The sequence below is a fragment of the Lissotriton vulgaris genome, chromosome 4_1, assembly GCF_964263255.1.
Source record: "Lissotriton vulgaris chromosome 4_1, aLisVul1.2, whole genome shotgun sequence".
Lineage (NCBI taxonomy): Eukaryota > Metazoa > Chordata > Amphibia > Caudata > Salamandridae > Lissotriton > Lissotriton vulgaris.
The window spans coordinates 58,148,224-58,169,238 of NC_141691.1; the positions used below are offsets into that span (position 1 = coordinate 58,148,224).

A 21,015-nucleotide genomic window follows, 5' to 3' on the forward strand; every position below is an offset into this window, starting at 1 on the left:
TCAGGCGAAGGTCGGGAGGGAGGGTGTTCCAGGTCTTGGCGGCCAGGTAGGAGAAGGGCCTTCCTCCTGTTGTCGCTCTTCGGATGCGGGGGACGGCGGCGAGGGCGTGGTTGGTCGATCGGAGGTGGCGTTTGGGAGCGTAGAAGTTGAGGCGGTTGTTGAGGTAGCTCGGGCCTTGGTCGTGTAGGGCTTTGTGTGCGTGCGTGAGGAGACGGAAGGTGATTCTCTTGTTGACGGGGAGCCAGTGCAGGTCTCTCAGATGTCCGGAGATGTGGCTGCGTCGGGGGATGTCGATGATGAGTCTGGCTGAGGCGTTCTGGATCCGCTGGAGTCTCTTCTGGAGCTTGGCGGTGGTTCCGGCGTAGAGGGCGTTGCCGTAGTCCAGTCGGCTGGTGACGAGGGCCTGGGTGACCGTCTTCCTGGTTTCGGTGGGGATCCACCGGAAGATCTTCCATAGCATGCGCAGGATGTTAAAACAGGACGCGGAGACGGCGTTGACTTAACTGGTCAGTGCTGTAGAATCACATACTCCGCATACTGCCACCAATTAGTGTTAGGTCCAGATGTGTGCAAATTTCTTTTCTTCGAAGAAGTGTTTTGAGTCGAGGTAAAGTGACGACAGCTTTCGGTGATTATGCGCATGGGCTCCATTGTTAGATTGGTTTCCAGCGAATTAAGTAACTATGTCAGAAAAAGGGCCGTCTATGCAAGTAAGAATATAAATGAACTGAAACAACGCCAGAGGTGTCCGGGGAAGAGGGTGGGCGCAAGTGAATCTACAGCACTGCATGCCACAAAGAGAAGCTTACAGGGCATGTGACATAATTTGTTCGAGGCATGTGTGGCTGTAGCCCTTGCAATGATCCTGAAACAAGCCAAAATAGCCAACCATCTGTATGCCGAGGACACCCAACTCTACATGAAAATCTCGTCAAAGACTTCCAACACCTAAATAACACTCACCACAGTTCAAGCCTGGCCGACAAACAACCACCTCAATCTCAACCCCAGCAAAACAGAACTCCTTATCCATCTCAAAGGAAAAACCTTACCTGTAGACACCTGGCTTGATAACCTCAAGACATTAAACTGCAAACTGTCCATCTCCAACTCTGTTAAACCCCTGGGGATTATTCTTGACTGCCACCTAAGCATGAAAGACCACATCAATTCCTCTACAAAAAGCACTTTCTACATGCTGAAAAAACACGTAAAATTCGAACCCTTCTTCCGAATTGAAGACTTAGACAGCGGTGGAATCACAAGTCCTACCCAAGACGGATCCGCTCCTTCCTCTCCGGCAGAACGCAGCAGGCTAAACTCCCTCCTTTTCCTCTAGGCCCCTACACCAACCACCTGCGGAGTCCCCACGGGGTCCTCCCTCAGCCCTATGCTTTTCAACGTCTACATGGCTCCATCGTCAGAACCTACGGACTCAACATGGTGTCATAAGTAGACGACACCCAACTCATCCTCCCCTATCCCAAAACCCCAACACCGCCAGGCACAACTTTCGAGAAAGCATGGAAGCAGTCGCCAAATGGAGGAAAAACAGCTGCCTAAAACTAAACACCAACAAAACAGAAGTACTCATCATGGGCCCAAACCCAGATGCCTGGAACGACACCTGGTGGCCCCCCGCCCTCGTAAGCCCGCCCACCCCCACGGACCATGCACACAACATGTGAATCATCCTGGACTCCGGGCAATGAATCACCAGATCAACTTCGTCTCATCCTCCTGCTTCCACACCCTCCGCCTCCTACGTAAGATCTTCAAATGGATCCCCCTCGAACACAGAAAGAACGTTACTCACGCCCTGATCACCAGCAGACTTTTCTACGGCAACGCACTCTACGCTGGAATAAACAAAAACCTCATCTGCAAGCTACAGAACTCCAAACCGCCGCCGCAAGACTGGTCCTCAACCTGCCAAGACACTGCCACATCTCCAAGCACCTGCGCACACTCCACTGCCTCCCCATCGAGGCTAGACTCGCTTTCAAGATGCTCACCCACGCACACAAGGCCATCCACGATACCGAACCAGCATACCTGAACAGCCAACTCAAATTCCACGCACCCCAAAGGACCCTATGATCCGCCCAGCTCTTCTCCTTCCTCGCGGCCAGAGCCTAGAACGCCCTTCCGCTCCACCTCAGACAGACAACACCCCTCCCCATCTTCGCAAGAAACCTCAAAACCTGGTTCTTCGACAGACCCCCTCCTTGGACTGGAACCTGCACCCCCTCACACCCAGCGCCTTGAGACCCTTACGGGTAGTAGTCTTGCTGAACAAACACCCGATTGATTGAAGATGGACTATAGAAAATCAATTTTCACAGAACCTCCCCCCACCCTCCCTCCCCCCAAAAAATCTTACCTAACACCATTGAAAGCTACTCTCTACGCTGGAGTCAACCTTATATTGGGGGAAACGCTCTTTGACCACATCACTCCCACAATTAAGTTACTCAACTGACTGCCAATCAAGGCAAGGGACATATTAAAAACTGCCTGCATAATGCACAAAGTGCTTAACACTTTAAAACCAATCTACCTTACAAATAAATTATGAAACGCCGGTCAAACGAGACATCTACAAAGCTTAAACAGCCGTCTACTGATTCCACCAAAATTTGAGAGAACTCACACCCGCTCCTTCTCTGGGAATGCTCCTAGAATCTGGAACACAATGCCCCAGGACCTGCGGGATAAAAAAGTCTATCCGTCACTTCAAGAAGAAACTGAAGCTCTTACTCTACAACAAATACTTAAACCCATCCCCTTGAGCACCTGACTAGCCTGCCGGCACTGGCTTCGCACCCTCTAAATAAATCTGTGCATGAGTGAAAACTGTGCCTCTAATCTCCCTTGCCCGGACGAGGCCTTACCCCAGCTACCTCAGAACTACATCTTACATCTCAAAGACTGATCATTCTTGCTCTGCTATTTTTTTACTGGTAATATGACTTCTTTTTAACTACCCCTCCAGCAAGGTTGTACAATTGATGCAGTGCACTGTAAAGAGCTATATAATTATGTGTACCTGTAATCTACCTAAAAATTTGCCATCTTTCCCTAATAGTCTTGCATACCATGTCACATACTGTGAACCATGGATTTATATTTCACTCAAAATGTATCATACGTATTGTTGCTTAAGCAATGTCTGTATACTGTGTCACTTTGTCACTATGTATATGTATTTACTCGAATGTATCTCAGGTATTTGCTGCTTGTATGACTGAAGCACTGATGCCCTCATGTCAACTCCACACAATATAAAAACCCAATAAAGAAAGTAAAAAAAGAAAATAAATAGTGGTGGATAATCTGTGGGTGTTAGTTGTTTGAAACAGTATGTAGCGCTGCATGGCCTACATTAGCTTGTTAGTGTGCTAAAACAGCCACACAATAATGTGTAGTGAAAGTGTGTGGTGTAGAACACGTAGCTGCTTTGCAAATATTAGCTATTGAAATATTGCCCAATAAAGCCATGGATGAGAGGAGAGTGAGCCCTAGGTGGCATGGGCATAGTTCTTTTTTAAAGCTTTGGCATTGAATGTTTGAATACATTTAATTGTCCATCTAGAAATGCCTAACTTGGATATGGGCTTTCCTGTGTGAGGGGCCGAAAAAGCAATAAAAAGCTGTATAGTCTTAAGGAACGGTTTAGTTCTGCCAATATAATACAAAGAGCTCTTCTGACATCCAGTGTATGAAGCACCCTATCCGCAACTGAATCTGGTTGTGGAAAGAAAGTAAGTAGTTCAACTGATTAAGATGAAACCTCTTTTGGAAAAGAGTTAGGTTTGTTCTCTGAACCACTATCTTTATGTAGTTGCAAGAAATGCTCCTCCAAGGTTAAAGCCTGTAGCTCACTGGCACGCCTTAATGAGGTAATGGCCACTCAAAAGGAATATGTTACTTACCCTGTAAGCATCTATTCGTAGCGAGTAGTGCAGTATATTCATATGGTTTGCATTATCCTGCCATCTTGAGTTAGCATTATAAGTTGTTTTTCTTCAAAGAAGTCTTAGAGTCATGAGGTATAGTGGCCCCTCCTGAGTGTATTGCGCCATGTTCCTTGGCTCCTTTGTTACATTGTTTTTGGCTCATCGGGTGAGGGTTAGAATGATAGGAGCATTAAAGTGACAGACTAGAGAGAACATGCATATAAAGTTTTTAGTGTGTTAAATATGTTTTAATTAATAGTTTTACGAAATACAACCAAAAGCTTCCGGGGTAGTGGGTGGGTGCATATGAATGTAAGGCAATACATGCTACGAACTGATGCTTACAGGGTAAGTAACATTCCATTCGTAGCATGTGTTGCCCATAGATACATATGCTTAGTATTGAATGTAAAGTAGTTCTCCCCTTGCTGTAGCTAGCGACTGGTTTAAGTACTTATTTGAAATAATGTTTTATAGTACAGCTTGACCCACTCTTGATTACAGATTAGTGAGTACAACACCACAATAGTGCTTACTAAATGTAAATAGCTGCTTTACAAATATCCTCTATAAGAATATTTCTCAAAAATGCGACTGTGGCTCCTTTACATGTGGAATGAGCCCTTGGTGGTACTGTAAGCACCCTTTTGTTTTTTTGATAGCAAGTCTGAATACATCGGACTATCCATCGAGCAACCCCTGCTTTCGATATTGGTGCCCCCCCTTGATGGGGTTTGTTAAGAGCAACAAAGTACTGTTGTGTTTTCCTAAATTATTTTGTTATGTTGATATAGAACATGATGGCCCTTTTAACATCTAATGTATGAAGAGTCCTTTCTGCTACTGTGTCAGGAAAAAAACTGGTAACTCTGTAGTCGGACTTGTATGAAAAGTTGACACCACCTTGGGCAAATATTTTGGGTTAGTTCTTATTACTACTTTGTTTGCATGAACTCTAAAGAACGGTTCTTGCAAGGTGAGTGCCTGCAATCCACTTATTCTTCTGAGAGATGTGATTGCTATTAGAAATGCAAACTCCCAAATTAAGAATTGGAGTTGACACGAATGAAGTGGTTCAAATGGCGGTCCTAACAAGCCTGGCAGGTACAAGATTTAAGTTCCAGGTTGGGGCCTGTGGAGTGGAAGGTGGTATAACTCTTCTTAGCTCTTCCACAAATGCTTTAATGACTGGTATTAGACATTTGTCTGTTTTGCATGTAGGCTGCTAGCGCTGCTAAGTGTAGCCTAATGGATGTGTAAGCAAGCCCTGTATGCTGCAAATGGAAAAGATAGCCTACATTATCCTGTATAGTAGGTGATAAAGGCGGTTTTGATTTGTACAGAAATATACACATTGTTTCCATTTAGCTGCATAACAAGCTCTAGTTTTAGGACTGCAAACTTATTTAAGGATATCCACACAGCCTTGTGGTAGTTTTAAATGTCCAAATTCTAAGACTTCAGGGGCCAAATCTCCAGATTGAGCTGTTTGGGATTTGGGTGTAAGATTTTCCCTTGATCCCGAGTTAGTAGATGTGGCCAAAGAGGGTGTTTCTTGCATGGCACTAGAGATAGTTGTAGTAGTGTTGTGAACCATGACTGTCATGCCCATGTTGGGGCTACAAGGATTAGAGTTGGAGAGGTTTGTGTTAACTTCTGAACTACATATGGAATGACTGGGTGAGGAGGAAATACTCCTGACCAATTTATCCATAGGACATGGTCACTGGATAGAGGGTGAGGAAACATGGATGTGAAATTTTGGCATTTGGCATTGAGGTGGCAAACTAGTGTCCTCCCACCTCTGGAAGAGTGGAGTTGCAGTTGTTTATTTTAACACTTGTGCACCTGTTGATGTGTTCTGCTGAGCATATCTGCAAAGTCGTTGTCCAAGACAGGTAAGGTATTCTGCTAAGAGGTGGATTTTGAGGTGGATTACCCAGTGCGAAATTCTCTCCGAAGGGGAGAGAGCTGTGAGGAATATGCCCCCCTCTTTTTTAAAAATAATTCATTGCAGTCATATTGTCTGTTTCTATCAGCACTGTCTTGTGGTACAAGTGATTGTGAAAGGGCTAGCTGAATAGCTAGCGGCTCCAGATGATTGATATGCAGATGTGTTTGAGGTACTGTCCATAGACGACAAATTGTGAGAGCTTGCATATGTGCCCCCATCCCTGAAAGGGAAGGTCTGTAGTAATGGTGATTTGCGGAATTGGGGCTTTGAAGGCCCTATGCTATGTCCACAGGATACTACAGGGCAAGAGCCCAAAATATCTTCGTCCCACGATACGCTCCTACCACCCCACGCGCAGCCTGAGAACAGCTGGAACAGGACTGGTCTGCATTCCCAAAATCAATAGGAAACATTTCGGAGGCACATCTTTTAGGTATGTGGCAGCTAAGAGGTGGAACTCTCTACCCGATTACCTGAGACAGGAGCCATTAGAAGCAGTTTTTAGGAAGCAACTCAAAACTTAGTTGTTTAGGCAAAATGTTGCTACCTATAATCTCTCTATCCTTTATGCTCTTCATGATCTCAGCCTCTGAATGAAATTCAGCGTAGGACACTCCTTAATGGAGTAACCATGGCTTTTTATAAACTGCCATAACATAACAAGGGCCGGCCTTGCAACAGGTTGTTGCTGTTCCACCACTGCAATGAGTGATTAGTTGCTGGCCCTATCAACACTAGATCTTGTAGACGTCCGTCCGCTTGAGACCATTGAGATTGCAGAGTGAGTTGCAGGGGACGCATAGGTAGATGAGCGAGTAGTACTAATGGCTATGTATGAGGCCATCATTCCTAACAGACCCATCACATTTCTTTACAGTGATGTAAGGTTGAGGCTGTAAAAGAGGTAATGTTTGAATGAACTTTGTGACTTTCTGCACTGGGATATGCTTTGGCTGCGATTGAATTGAGTTTGCAAGGGTTGCAAGGGAAAATGTTGTATGTTCAGTGCAACCCCAGTTTGTGTGGGTTTATTACTTGTTGAGTATGCTGAAGGCACTGCTAGCGTGTTGGATGGTTGATCAGCCAAATGTCTAGATATGGGAAGATCTTGATTCCCTCTCTGAGATGAGCTGCTGCCGCCACCAATAAAAAGGCATTTTGTGAAAACCCTTGGAGCTATTGTGACCCTGAATGGTAGCTCTTTGAATGGATAGTGTTGTCTGTTTAGCCGAAAGCATAGGTAACATCGGTGTGCTGGATGAACGGGGATATGGAAGTATTTATCCATGAGGATTTATGCCGTCATGAAAGCTCCTTGTTGTAACAGTGGTATTACTTCTTGTAGTGTGACCATGTGAAAGTGTTCGGATGAGATGCATCTGTTTAGTGGCCGGAGATCTAAATTAGGCCTTAATGTTTTTTTGGGAATGAGAAAATAAAGGGAGTGAACTCTATGTCCTTGATGTTGTAATGGTACTATTTATATTACTCCTTTTTGAAGGCGAGAAAGAACCTCTACTTAAAAAAGTGTAAGATGTTCTTTCAGCATTTTTTGTGGTTTAGCTGGAATTGTGGGTGGTGTCTGAGTTCCAAACAACACCTACCTTTGATTAAGGATAATCCCTTTTGGTCTGGGGTGATTTTCTGCCACGGTTGATAAAATGTTTTTAACCTTTCCCCCACTGATGTTGTATGTGTTGGGGGAGGTGTAGATTGGCACTGTTTTGGACAGGTAGGGATTTGGCAGAAGTTGCACGGCCATTACCGGTTTCTATAATTTGTCTTGCAGAAAGTTCCCTATTGAATTGGTTTTGATAGGAACACTGTGGTCTATTATTGTTTGAGTCAGAGGAAGAATGTCCTATGTTTGTACCTCTGTATTGACCCCTACAAAAGGAACCATGGTACTGATGTGTTTGTAGGGCCCTCATTGCCATAGAGGTTTGTCTCATTTCTTAGTTTTTCCAGCATTTCATCTACTTGTTGGCCAACTAAATTCTGGTCATAAAAAGGAAATTTAAGCAGATGTTGCTGTATGTCTGGCTTAAACCCGGATACTTTAAACCATGCATGGCCCAAATAACCTTGCGTGTTTGCAGTGTCTAAGGTGCATTGTATAGTTACATTGGATATTGATTTGCCCTTTTCCACCAACTGTGTTGCATGTTCCCGGTATTGGTTAGGGAGCTATTGCAATAGTTCCTGCTTTTAATCCCATGTGGCCCAATTATATCGGGAGAGTAGACCCACAGAATTTGCGGTTGGCAGCTTGTGCTGCTACTTGTTTACCTGCCACATTGGATTTTCTACTCCCCTTATCTGTGGCTGGTGTGTCCCGTTTGCCTTGAGAATTTGCTCTTTTCCTGGCACAGTGCACCACCAGCGAGTCACTTGATCTACTCAGGGTCCAGTGGACATGCTTGATAGGTTTCCTCAACACACAGTGTGGTTACTATTGATGTAACAGGTTGTTTAAATATATCCTGTATGGTTGCTAGTATACCTTTAAGCATAGGTGGTGTTTGCATTACTCTGTGATTTATTAAGTGTTTATACAAGAAGGAGATCAAGAGCTTGGGAGTTTGGTTAGAGGAAGATCTGTCCTTCAGGACGCACACCAGGAAGACCGCGGGGGTGTGTTTTGGCCTGTTGCGGTCAGCTCACAAGGTGCTACCACTGCTCCCTAATCCATCTAGGAAGCTCTTGATTCGTGGTTTAATCTTGTCGAGACTTGACTACGGGAATGCGCTGTTTCTTGGTGCTCCCGAAGCGACTTTTCAAACCCTTCAACAGGTGCAGAATTCAGCCGCTAGAGTGCTGATGGAGGTTCCTAGAAGACACTCAGCTGAAAACGCTTCACTGGCTCCCCGTTAAGGAGCGGGTGAAATTCAAAGCGTTATGCACGGCTCATAAAATCCTGCATGGTAGGGGCCCCTCTATCCTGTCCATTATGGCATGCCCCTATAAGCCCACACGCCTACTGCGTTCGGACCAAAGACATCTTTTGCAGTCAGCCAGAGTAAAAAGAGCTCGCTCTGGGGGCCGGCATTTTTCAGTGCAAGTGGCGGCACTGTGGAACTCCTTACCCTTTAAGATTCGTTCAGAGCCCAATATCCTGCACTTTAGGAAACTTTTGAAGACGCATTTGTTTCCGGTGTAGTGACTGAGTCTGAGCTTTCCCTTCTCGTTCCTTACAGCGCCGGGATGCCCCTGGGTAACTGAGCGCGTTATAAATTTTATATAATAATAATAAAATAATTCTGCGGAACAGTATGAGGATTAACTTTATGGGATGTAGCAGCCCTATAAATGATGTTATGATAAGCTGAAGTATCATCTGGTAGTGAGGTTTTGGACGGAGAAATAATTGGATCAGTCTCATCGAATGGATCAGCATCATAAATATCCCATGGATTAGGGGATGTATTGGATCACCCTGTGGATCTAGAAAGTAAGGGTTATTATTACCCTCATGTTGATGTCACTATGAAGTGATTGATTTGGCAAAGGCATTGGTTGCTGAGAAGTCGAGAGTTTGGGTGAGTGCGCCTGTTCTGTTGTTAAAACTGTGCTTGTGCCTCTGTCTTGCTTCTTTTGTTGATGGGTTTGTTGAGGCCCAGCAATGTTCTTCTCAAAAGATTTCGTCCGCTTCTGCAGTGTAAGAGAAGCAGGTGGTGGTGTTTTTTGTGCCCAACTTCTAAGTAGGAGGGTGAACAAAAAAGTATTTTGTCTTGTTCCAGCTTGTCTTGCAAATGTTCAAGAATGGGCTTGATGAGGAGGAGCTACGACACCAACCAAGATGGCCGCATAGTCTCCCGGCTCCGCTGACCTCCGTCCTTCGATCTATTATCCTGTCGCTTATCCTGGTTACCTGCACCGGATCCGTGTGTGTGATCCGACCTGCTCTCCAGTGGTGCAATCCCGGAGTTTCTCCGCCGTTGTGGAGCGGAGTTACGTCGATGGTCGCTTGAGGCCTAACCCAGCAGGGACGCCGGGGTCTCGAGTGCGGGCTTTGCCGGGTCCGAGTTGAATAACAACGGGCTGCTGAATGTGGTCGGGTCCGCTCTCTGGAACACTCGGACTTTTTGATTGGTCTGCTACCACCAGCTGCCTGGTGCCCTACAGTAGGTGAGGTGACGAGTGACGCACGGTGCTGTGTAGCAGGGGTCCCTGACCGGGGGTTCAGCATTCGCATTGTCGATCCCCTCGGGTCGGTGCCTCGCTGCGTCTTACTGCTTGCTAACCGTCAGTCCCGCATGGCATACTCCTGCTCCGCCTAATTTTGCCCCAGAGAAGGCGCCTCTCCGTGGGGACCACCATGTTGGAGGAAGAAAGGCATCTAGCGGAGAAGGCTCGAACTGGCCTGTCACTGCGAACGGTGCTGGAGGCACTCATGGCACTTAAGGGGACCATTGAAATCCAGACTTGCAGTTTGTTGTCTGCGACGGATGGCCTCACAGGCCTGAGAGCGGATCCTGACTCGACACCCGCGCCCCGGCAGCCAGCCTGCATTTCAATAGATGTTTCAAGGACGTATTTTGACCCGGCGCTGGAAGCAGGGTTTGCCCCTATTGTATTTGATCTACCTGACTGTACTGTGTCCGATCACCCAATGGAGCAGTTGGAACCCCAGATTGAGTATCCCTTGGAACATTTACATGTCGTCCCCATTTTGGAACTTTCTACTTTTTATCTTTTGTTGTTTCGGACCGTGTCGACTCCCCTCCCCTGTTGGTCTTTCAAGATGGCGGATGGGGTAAAGCTTGGCTTCGGGGACAGGGAGAGGAAACATTGGCACCAACCATCTACATTGAGAACTGCCGTTCTTTTCTTGTCTGTTTACTCCTGTTCTGTAGACTCTTGCAGTAATTTGTGGAAAGGGCTTTCTTTAATTGACGACTTTAGTGAATTTGATCGACGGGGCCAGGGTTGAGATTGTTATCTGGGTCTCTCATTGTGGCACTAGGTTTAACGGGATTGTTTTCTTGACCTAACGGAGTCCGGGGCGGGGCTGGCTAAGACGGGGGAAGGAGACCGGGAGTCCGTAGAAATATGCCCTCCTTCGATTTCCCTCACCGAGTGGGGTTCTTTGCCTTTTTTTTCCTTCCCTTCTTCTATATTTCGGGTTCTGATTACTGGGCGACAGGCACGCTGCGAGGGGGGTGGCCGTAGTCATCAGCAGGGGTGCAGGGTGGGGGGGTGTGGGGATGGGTGTTCGTTTTTATTTTTGTTCTATGGCCTCTTTTCTTTCTTCTCTTCTCTTCCCTTCCCTTGTCCTTTCCTCTTTTTCCTCTTCCGGGTTAGTGTAGTGGGTTCGGCTTTCTTACATCCTTGTTTCTATATCTGTACCTTGACTTTGAGGTTTTGGTGCTCTGGGGCGGACAATAATGATGGAGTAGACGAATAATATTGTTATAGTTTATCCTGATGTCGTACGTCTTAACTCCGTTGACTTATTTTATAGCCAGTTTATTTTGGACACGTTGTTTCTTTGCTCGCCCCCCCCTTTGTGATCCGAGAAACTGTGCGACACCTGACTCTTTCTACTTATTAATTTAAAATGAAAACCTCCTATCCTGTGTCTAAATTGAACTACCTTTGCAACCGATGCGCTTTGTGAGTGGAGATCCTATGCTCCCCAGGGAGGCGGGTTTGAAGTTGGCTGGTAATAGCGTACTAAAATGCTTAGCTGCCAGCCCTGGGGGTTGTAGGCCCTTGTCTGTATTGATTGTAAATATTAAATAAAGGTTTTCACAAAAAAAAAAAAAAGAATGGGCTTGATTTGTTTTTTCTGTGGCCCTGCAGTATTTATTGGTGATTTCAAAGCTGAAGATTTGGAGGGTGTCGAAGAGCCTTCCTTATCTTCTGTTTTGTGAGTGCGTTTGTGGCGCCGACGACTTATGTGTAGGTTTTGACGCTGAAGGTTTGCCGGCTGGACCATGTTGCGTTGTATGTTTCTTTGGCTCAGAGTCCTTATTTGACTTTGGCTGCGCCGTTGAACCTTGTTTTAGTGCGGGTGCCGAAACAACCGTTAATGCTTTGAATTTTTCGACTTTCCAGGTGTAGTGGACTTTTGTTTGTGTGCCTGTTGATAGAGACCTACATGGCCTGAAGGCAGTGGGGTTTTGAAAGTTGGTGTAGGTGGTAAGGTATGATTTTGGGCCGCCTCGCTGAGATGCACAAGTGCCTTGTACAGAGTCTGGCTCGGAGCTGAACTGCTTCCAAGGCTAGCCAGCAGTATATGTACATCTGCTGGCGCCGTCTGTGCCTCCAGGTCCTCTGGTTCTTGACGGGGGTCCAGTGACTAGCCCCCAAAGGTATCCAGACCATCTTTCGAGTGGCGTTGCATGTTTGTGAGGACCAAACGATTCTATTGTCATTGCCGAAGCATCCTTTTTGTCCTGAATGCCAAACGAACAAGTTAATTACCTTCAGTAACGCTTTTTCTGGTAGATACTATATCTGCCTGTGGATTCCTCACCTTGTGAATATCCCCCTTGCGCCAGCAACATTCGCAAATTCTTTTTCGTAGCCTCGCGCCGACGTGGATAGGACGTCACAGAGACGGCTCCGCTCACGGCTCCGCTCACGACTCCGCTGACATCACCGACGCCTACAAAAGGCCCACGCCGGCGTAATGACATCAGTTCCGCCTTTTTTCCGTGCCATCGAGGCACACGGACGGACCAATGACAGTATATATATACAAAGTATACACAGTATACAATAGTCAAGGCAAAACACACAGTGTAAAGCAAATGCAGGAAAGCAAATGAAACATTTCCTGCACATCAAAATAAATATACATTACAGTACAATAACTCTGGCATAGAAGAGTGGACAACGGGGAGGCGGGTGGGTCAGTGAGGAATCCACAGGCAGATATAGTATCTACCAGAAAAAGCGTTACCGAAGGTAAGTAACTTGTTCTTCTGATAGATACATCTGCCGTGTGGATTCCTCACCTTGTGAATAGAGTCCCACAGCAGTCCCCACTCCCGGAGGAGGGTGTCCACTCTTCTAAACCAGGAAATCCTGAAGGACAGAGCGCGCAAAGTGGCCGTCCCTCCTGACTTCGGTATCCAAGCAGTAATGCTTCGCGAAAGTGTGGAGGGAAGACCAGGTTGCCGCCCTACAAATGTCCTCCACAGGAACACCTCTAGCCAAAGCAGAGGTAGTTGACTTAGCTCTAGTGGAATGAGCCCTAATACCCTCTGGAGGTTCCTTACCGGCCAAAGAGTAGCAGACCTTTATACACAGAACGATCCATCTTGATAAAGTTCTTTTATGGACCGCTCTTCCCTTCTTGCAGCCAGCAAAGCCAATGAAGAGTTGATCGTCCAAGCGACAGTCTTTAGTTCTGTCCAAATAAAAAGACACCGCCCTCTTAGGGTCCAGACGGTGCAACCTCTCCTCCTCCTTGGAAGGGTGTGGGGGAGGATAAAAGGTAGGGAGGGTAATGGATTGACCAAGGTGGAAAGGAGTCACCACCTTAGGAAGAAAAGCAGCCCTGGTCCTTAGAACCATCCGATCAGCATGTATGGTCAGGAACGGGGGCTTGGAACTAAGAGCTTGAAGCTCACTCACCCTCCTTGCCGAGGTAATTGCAACTAGGAAAACTGCCTTAAAGGTTAAAAGCCTCATAGGACATTTATGAAGAGGCTCAAAGGGAGAGCCCATCAGAAAAGTCAGAACAAGATTCAAGTCCCACTGAGGTACAATAAAAGGGGTAGGAGGAAACTTGTTTACAAGACCCCTCAAAAACCTCAAGACTACAGGTGACTTAAAAAGAGAGGGCTGATCAGGCAAACAAATAAAAGCCGACAGCGCCGAAAGATAGCCCTTAACTGTGGCAACTGCCAGCCCCTGTTGCGCCAAAGAAAGAGCAAACCGGAGCACATCTGATAAATGGGCTCTCAACGGATCAATATCATTCTCACCACACCAAATAACAAACCTAGACCATCTATAAGAATAGACAGTCTTAGTGGAGTCACGTCTGGCAGACAAAATGACATCCACCACATCAGGTGTGAGAGAATAGGAAATCAGGTTGCCCCGTTCAATCTCCAGACATGAAGGTGCAATGTCTGGAGGTGGGGGTGTAGAACCTGCCCCTCCATCTGAGAGAGGAGGTCTGCCCTGAGAGGGAGAAGGAGCGGCGGGTGAGAGGAGAGGTGGAGTAGATCTGTATACCACACCCTTCTTGGCCAATCCGGGGCGACCAATATAACTTGGGCCCGGTCTTGGCGAATTCCTCAGAACCCGAGGAATCAAGGGTATGGGAGGAAACGCGTAAAGGAGTTGATTTCCCCAACTCAACTGAAACGCGTCCCCCAAGGCTCCTTGCATCGGATACTGGAGACTGCAGAATAATGGGCAGTGAGCATTCTCGCGAGTGGCAAACAGGTCCACCCGAGGAGTCCCCCACGTCCGAAAGACGTGACGAACCACCTCCGGATGAAGCCTCCACTCGTGGTCGGCAGAGAACTGTCGACAGACTGTCTGCACGCACGTTCAGAACCCCGGCCAGATGATTTGCCATCAGACAAATCTGGTGGTCCTGAACCCAGGACCAGAGATGCAGAGCCTCTCTGCAGAGACACTGCGACCCCACTCCTCCCTGCTTGTTGATGTACCACATCGCGGTCGTATTGTCCGTCAGGACTTGGATCGACTGACCGCGAAGGGAAGGGAGAAAGGCCTTGAGCGCCAAACGTATCGCCCGCAACTCTAGAAGGTTGATGTGAAGCAACCTTTCCTCTGGAGACCAAAGACCCTTGACCTCCAGATCCCCCAGATGAGCACCCCACCCTAGAGTGGATGCATCCGTTATCACCGTGGCCACCGATGGAGGTAGATGAAAAGGCTTCCCTTGCGACAGGTTGCCTTCCACGCTCCACCAAGACAGATCCGCTGCAGTTTCTCTGGAGATCTTTACCGACTCCCCGAGATCTCTGTTGTGCTGATACCACTGCCTGCGGAGGCACCACTGGAGTGCCCTCATGTGCCAGCGTGCATGGTTGACCAGGAGAATGCAAGAAGCCATCAGACCGAGCAGGCGAAGGACCTTCAGGACTGGAACGACCGCTCCAGGGTAAAACAAAGGAATCATTTCCTGTATGTCGCGAATCCTTTGAGGTGGAGGGAATGCACGACAAACAGTAGTGTCCAGTACGGCACCTATGAACAGGTTGCGCTGGGAGGGCACCAGGTGAGACTTGGGTACATTTATCGAAAAACCCAACCTGAACAACAACTGAGTTGTCTCCTGCAGATGATGGAGCACCTTCTCTGACGACTCCGCTTTGATCAGCCAGTCGTCCAGATACGGGAATACAGGTATCCCCGATCTCCTGAGATGAGCTGCCACCACCGCCATCACCTTGGTAAAGACTCGAGGCGCAGTAGTAAGACCAAAAGGAAGGACCGCAAACTGGTAGTGCTGCGACCCAACCGTGAAACGCAGATACTTCCTGTGCGACTTCAGGATGGGTATATGGAAATACGCATCCTGCAAGTCGAGCGACACCATGCAGTCTCCTTCCATCAACGCTTGAAGAACCTGAACAAGGGTGAGCATCTTGAATTTCTCCTGCTTCAGATAGAGATTCAAGATCCTGAGATCCAGGATAGGACGAAGCCTGCCATCCTTTTTGGGGATCAGGAAATACCGGGAGTAGCATCCCTGACCCCTTTCCTGCTCTGGGACCACCTCTATCGCACCCTTTCGTAACAGAGTTAGAACCTCCTCCTGCAGAAGAGACAGATGTTCCTGGGTGCAAAAACCTTGACAAGGAGGGTAAACAGGGGGGAATTCCCGAAAGGGAAGGGCATACCCATTTTCTACAAGATTGAGAACCCAAAGATCTGTCGTAACCGATTCCCAATCCTGTAGAAAATGGGTAAGCCGACCCCCAACCGGACCCACATGATTCTGAATAGCGGATCTAGGGCTGCTTTTCTGCGGCAGGGGGGTTGGAAGAGGTGGAGGAAGAGGAGGGCTGACGTCCACGAGGACGCGCTCTTTGTTTTCCCCTGTACGATCTGTACACTGAATTTTGCTGCTGCTGTTGCTGCTGCTGCTGTTGGCCTTGCCGGAAAATCCGAAAGGAGCGACCAAAGCCCCTGAACCTTCTGCCGGAAGAAGTGCCCTTGATCTGGAGGCCCAAAGACTTCGCTGTTGCTCTGCAATCCTTGAATCGTTCAAGAGCCGCATCCGCCTTCTTCCCAAAGAGACCTGAGCCATCAAAAGGAAGATCAAGCAGAGTCACCTGAACATCAGCCGAAAAGTCCGATGACTTCAACCAGGCTGACCTAGTGGCAACAGCGGTGCCCATAATACGAGCCACAAAGTCAGCAGTGTCCAGACCACTCTGAATTACCTGGCGGGCTGCCGCCTGAGTGTCAGAAATCACCTCCTCAAAATCCTTCCGGTTTGCGTCAGGAATTTTTGGAGCCAGGATACGCAAGGAGTCCATCAGGGCATGCACATACCTTCCCATTAGGCATGTGGCATTAGTTGACTTCAAGGCCATACTAGCCGATGAAAAGGTCTTTTTTGCCACCTGGTCCTGCTTCTTTGCTTCCTTCTCACAAGGAACCTGAGGAAAGGCACTAAGACTCTTCTTTGAGCAGGCAGCCTGAATGACCAGGCTCTCCGGCGAAGGATGTGAAGACAGAAAAGCCGGGTCCTCAGGAGCGGCCCTGTACCTCCTTGCAACACTTTGATACCGCAGGAGCCGACAAAGGTTTCTTCCACACTTCCATAATAGGATCAGTCAAGGCATCATTGAATGGAAGTAAAGGCTCAACCACAGAATTCGGTGAATGCAAGACTTCTGTGAGGAGATTAGACTTGAATTCCACTGTAGGCAGAGTCAATTGAAGAAGCTCAGCAGCCTTCCTCATAACCAGATGGTAAGGCTGGATATCCTTAGAGGGAGCACCTGAGCCCGAGGGCAACTCCCACTCTGGAGAGAAATCAAGGGTCCCTGAATCCGCCAATTCCTCAAAACAGCTCTCCTCTAGTTCACCTTCAACATCAGACTGTGAGTCCATGTATCTCTGCTCCTCCAAAAGGCGTTGTGCTTCCCTTCTTGACCTCTCCTTTACACGCCTCGCAGCCGGATCCACCAGCGGCTTCGACGGATTCTGGGCCAGTGCCGGTAACGAATCCGACGGCACAGAAGAATGCCCTCGAGGATGATCAGGAGCAGGCGACGCCGGAATCGGCGTCGACGACTTCGGCGGAGCCAGGAATTGCCAATGCGGCGTAGGAGCCGGCATGTAAGGCATAAACGGAGCCGGAGGATAGGAGTGAGGAACTCCCAGGCTGAATGCCAAAGGACCCATGGGACCCGAAGGTGCACCAGTGGGGTACCACGCCCTTGAGAAGACACCATACATTGCGTTAAGAAACGCTGAAGGGTCCTGGCCTGGAGCAGGAAAGGGCGGCTGAAAACCATCAGGCCGGTCCTGAGGAGGGATCGAATTCGGCTCGACAGGCGCAGAATCCACATCCTCCCGAGCCTCTTCCTCTTCTCGGGCCGGGGACGGCGCCGGAGACGGATTCGGAACCGGTGAAGCATTCGGAGCCGGAGATGGAGACCGCCCACGCGACTCAGATGGCGAGGCCTCACCTTCATGCTCAGAGACTTCGAGGGTAACCACCTTCGAACGTACCTTCTTTGGTGACCTCGACCTCGAGCCCGACTCCTTACCAGACCGACGTCGGGACTCATGTCTCCTCTTCTTGTGCTTCTTCTTCGACTTCGAAACATGATCCAACGCCGACCTCTCTCTCGAGAAGCAGATCTCGACCTCGCCCTGGACTTCGACCTCACCCTTCGAGAACGAGACCTCGACAACTTCTCCTTTCCAGCTTTCACCTTAGCAACCAGAAGTTTGGCCTCTCTCTCCCTCAGGGCCTTCGGATTCATCTTCCGACACGAAGAACAATCCTCCACATCATGGTCGGAACTTAAACACCAGATGCAGTCTTCATGGGGGTCGGTAATGGACATCATTTTACCGCACTCCCTGCAGGGCTTGAAGCCAGTCTTCTTGGATGACATCTTCGAAGAGACAGGATACAGAGAAGCAAAATTAAGTAACAAAACGGCAACAATGTACCAGTAGGCTACAGAGATTCCCGATAACCGTTAGCATCGACGACGCGGAAAAAAGGTAACTGATGTCATCACGCCGGCGTGGGCCTTTTGTAGGCGTCGGTGACGTCAGCGGAGTCGCGAGCGGAGCCGTGTCTCTGTGACGTCCTATCCACGTCGGCGCGAGGCTACGAAAAAGAATTTCCGAATGTTGCTGGCGCAAGGGGGATATTCACAAGGTGAGGAATTCACACGGTAGATGTATCTATCAGAAATGCCTCACAGGATGTTTCTTTGACTTCTGGAGATAAACATACATTGCAGACTTTGTGTAAGTCTTATCTGAAATATTTTGTGTGGCATTTAGGGCAAAAGCTGAAGGGCGTGTTTTGCATCCCTTATGGATGTAGTCCTGTAGAACTGAGACTAAGAATAGGATGTAGGGTGGGCAGAGTCTGGGCTGGCGCTGTGAACATATTGATCTCACCAGTTGCATCTCTCGTCTTCCCCGCCTCCATGGTTTCAGTAATACAACATGGTTGTCTTGTGGTCCTGTGAGGTGATGTAGAAATGCTTTCAATGCCAAGTGACCAGCTTGTAACTCGAGACCCTGGTGTTTGGGTTCCCAAAGACTCTGGACTGTTTGATGAATTTGGTGAGCACCCCATTCTGTAAGGGATGTCCCTGTTGCAAGAATGATCTGGGGAACAGGGTTGAGAAAAGGCCACCCCTTTGACAAATGTGTGTTCCACCACTGCAGAGAGAAATGAGTGTGGCAGTCTACCAACACTAGATCCTGTTAGTGACCCTGTGATTGCTAGACAGTCTTACAGCATAGGCATGTACAGCTGAGCATGTGGTACTGCGGCAATGCAGGATACCATCATGCCAGAAGTTGCATACTTGTATTGACGGTTAGGCTTAGATTGGGTTGGAACGAGAAGGGAATCACTGTTTTGAGATGGAGGGTGCGGTGCATGTGGAGGCACCTCTATCGCAACCTTTAGAACTGTTCCCTCTGTGTGTACCACTACAGTATCCTCTAGAAGGGGGAGCTCGATTTTGTGGTCTGAAGGAGGATGTAAAAGCATCGGAAGGCAGTCTTGATGATTTGCTGTTCCCCGTCAAATGGTACATTTAGCAAATTCGGTTATACCTCTGGTTTAAATCCAGACACGCTGAGGTGGATTTTTCTTTCTGTGCTGAACGAGTTTTGTCTTTCGGTGTCAAATAGCTTTTGTCTTTGTGCTCGGAAAAGTTGGAACATGCTTGTTGCAGCATGGGATGCCGGAAGCAGAGGAATGAGTTGAAAAACTCGGAATCAAAGCTAGTCGGGCCAAAGCACAGTGGGGTAATTTCAGCTTCATTTTCGGAGCTGAGCCAGAGGGCGGGCATCCATATTTGATGTTTGGTGCCTTCCATGGCCTTCTGGCAGTAGGGAGAAATAAATGTCTTTGATCTGGAGACTTCTTTCCATCTCTGAGTTGGATGAAGAGTCTTGGCTGGAGACTGCCTCTCCCTCAGCTGCAGAGGCTTCGAGGATTTCTTCCCCCATGTTTGTAGACATCTTGTTGCCCGAAGATGTCGGTTGTATCCTTGATCTCCTTGCGCTACATTTCTCTGCAAAACGACCGACGGTTCCTTAAAGTATCTTTTGAACGAAAGAGCAACAAGTTTCACAGTCTTCTTCTGCGCGATCTGGGGACAGACAGTTTTGGACATGTAATAGGTTTGCGCCTAACATATATGTGGGTTCCTGGGGTAAAAAAATCTTTGTCTGATGTACGTTTTATCCATTATATTCTGAATTTATTTGTGACCAGAAATATAAGTAACAAAAGGACAGCCTGTTCTTTGGTTAACTGTATTTCTGGCAACAAATAATTACAGAATATTATAACTAAAAAGTACATTGCACTTAGGGATTTTTTTTTACCCCAGGAACCTTCATCTATACATTAGGCACAAACCTATCACATGTTCAATACAATTTCATCTAATTTGGTGGTCCTTGGGTGAAGCCACATGATCAGTACATGCCACACCAAGAATTGGGTCCTGTCCCATTGTGTCTAAATCCAAGCCGCACCCACTTCCCTAAATGGGGACAGACATAGGTTGCAACCCAGGTGGAGGTTGGTCCTCGGATGGCAGGAGGGACAAAAACGAAAAGGGAGTCTGTTCCATTAGCAGCAAATTGTGAATGGAAGCCAATTGTAAAAAGAATATGCCCTAACATGCAAGGCCTGAAGGCCACAAGTGAGGCTCATCAAACAGACTGTGAGATTATCAGTATTAATTCCGATACATGAAATAGTAAACTATCACAAACAATAAGAGGCCAAACTGGAGCGCCACTAAACACGTTCGAACCAGACAGCGGAAAGAAAAAAACTTGCTCCAACACTAGATGGCGGAATTATGCTAAGCACGTGTATCTATAGCCAAACATGCCTCGTCTATCTATCTATCTCTATATCTATATCTATATCTATATCTATATCTATATCTATATCTATATATATATATATATATATATATATATATATATATATATATATAATCCCAATCCTGGTTTAGATTACGAGAAGAACAGGTACCGACTCCGTGGGTCCAAATCAAAGTTTTTTTATTCAACAATACATGCGATCAGACTCGTTTCGGCGGACAAGTCCGCCTTGCTCACTTCATCTGCTTCACATCATGATTGTGACTCATTTATATAGTAGTGCATACTTGACAGGCTACTGTGTATATTTTTGTCAAATAATAGTCAGATTGTAGCCTTTGTTATGAGTAAAGTGAGCGTATAGGTACACATGGCTGCTGCTAGATATATGCCGTTTTAGACATGGAAGAGTTCCTAACCCCACGTGTATAAGTGTCCGACCGCCCAGAGATCTGTAACCTTGTCGGTAATGTCAGGCCATGTCATTTGTTGGCTGCTTCTCATTCTTGAGTGGGTACGGAGGTAAGCGGAATTCACGCTTTT

At 47.5% G+C, this 21,015-nt stretch overlaps 1 protein-coding gene across 4 annotated transcripts in view; it reads right to left on the reverse strand.

Moving 5' to 3' along the window:
* Positions 1–21,015, reverse strand: part of DLG3 (discs large MAGUK scaffold protein 3) — a 2,000,883-nt gene that overhangs the window by 81,305 nt on the left and 1,898,563 nt on the right. The gene's annotated exons all lie outside the window — the stretch shown is intronic.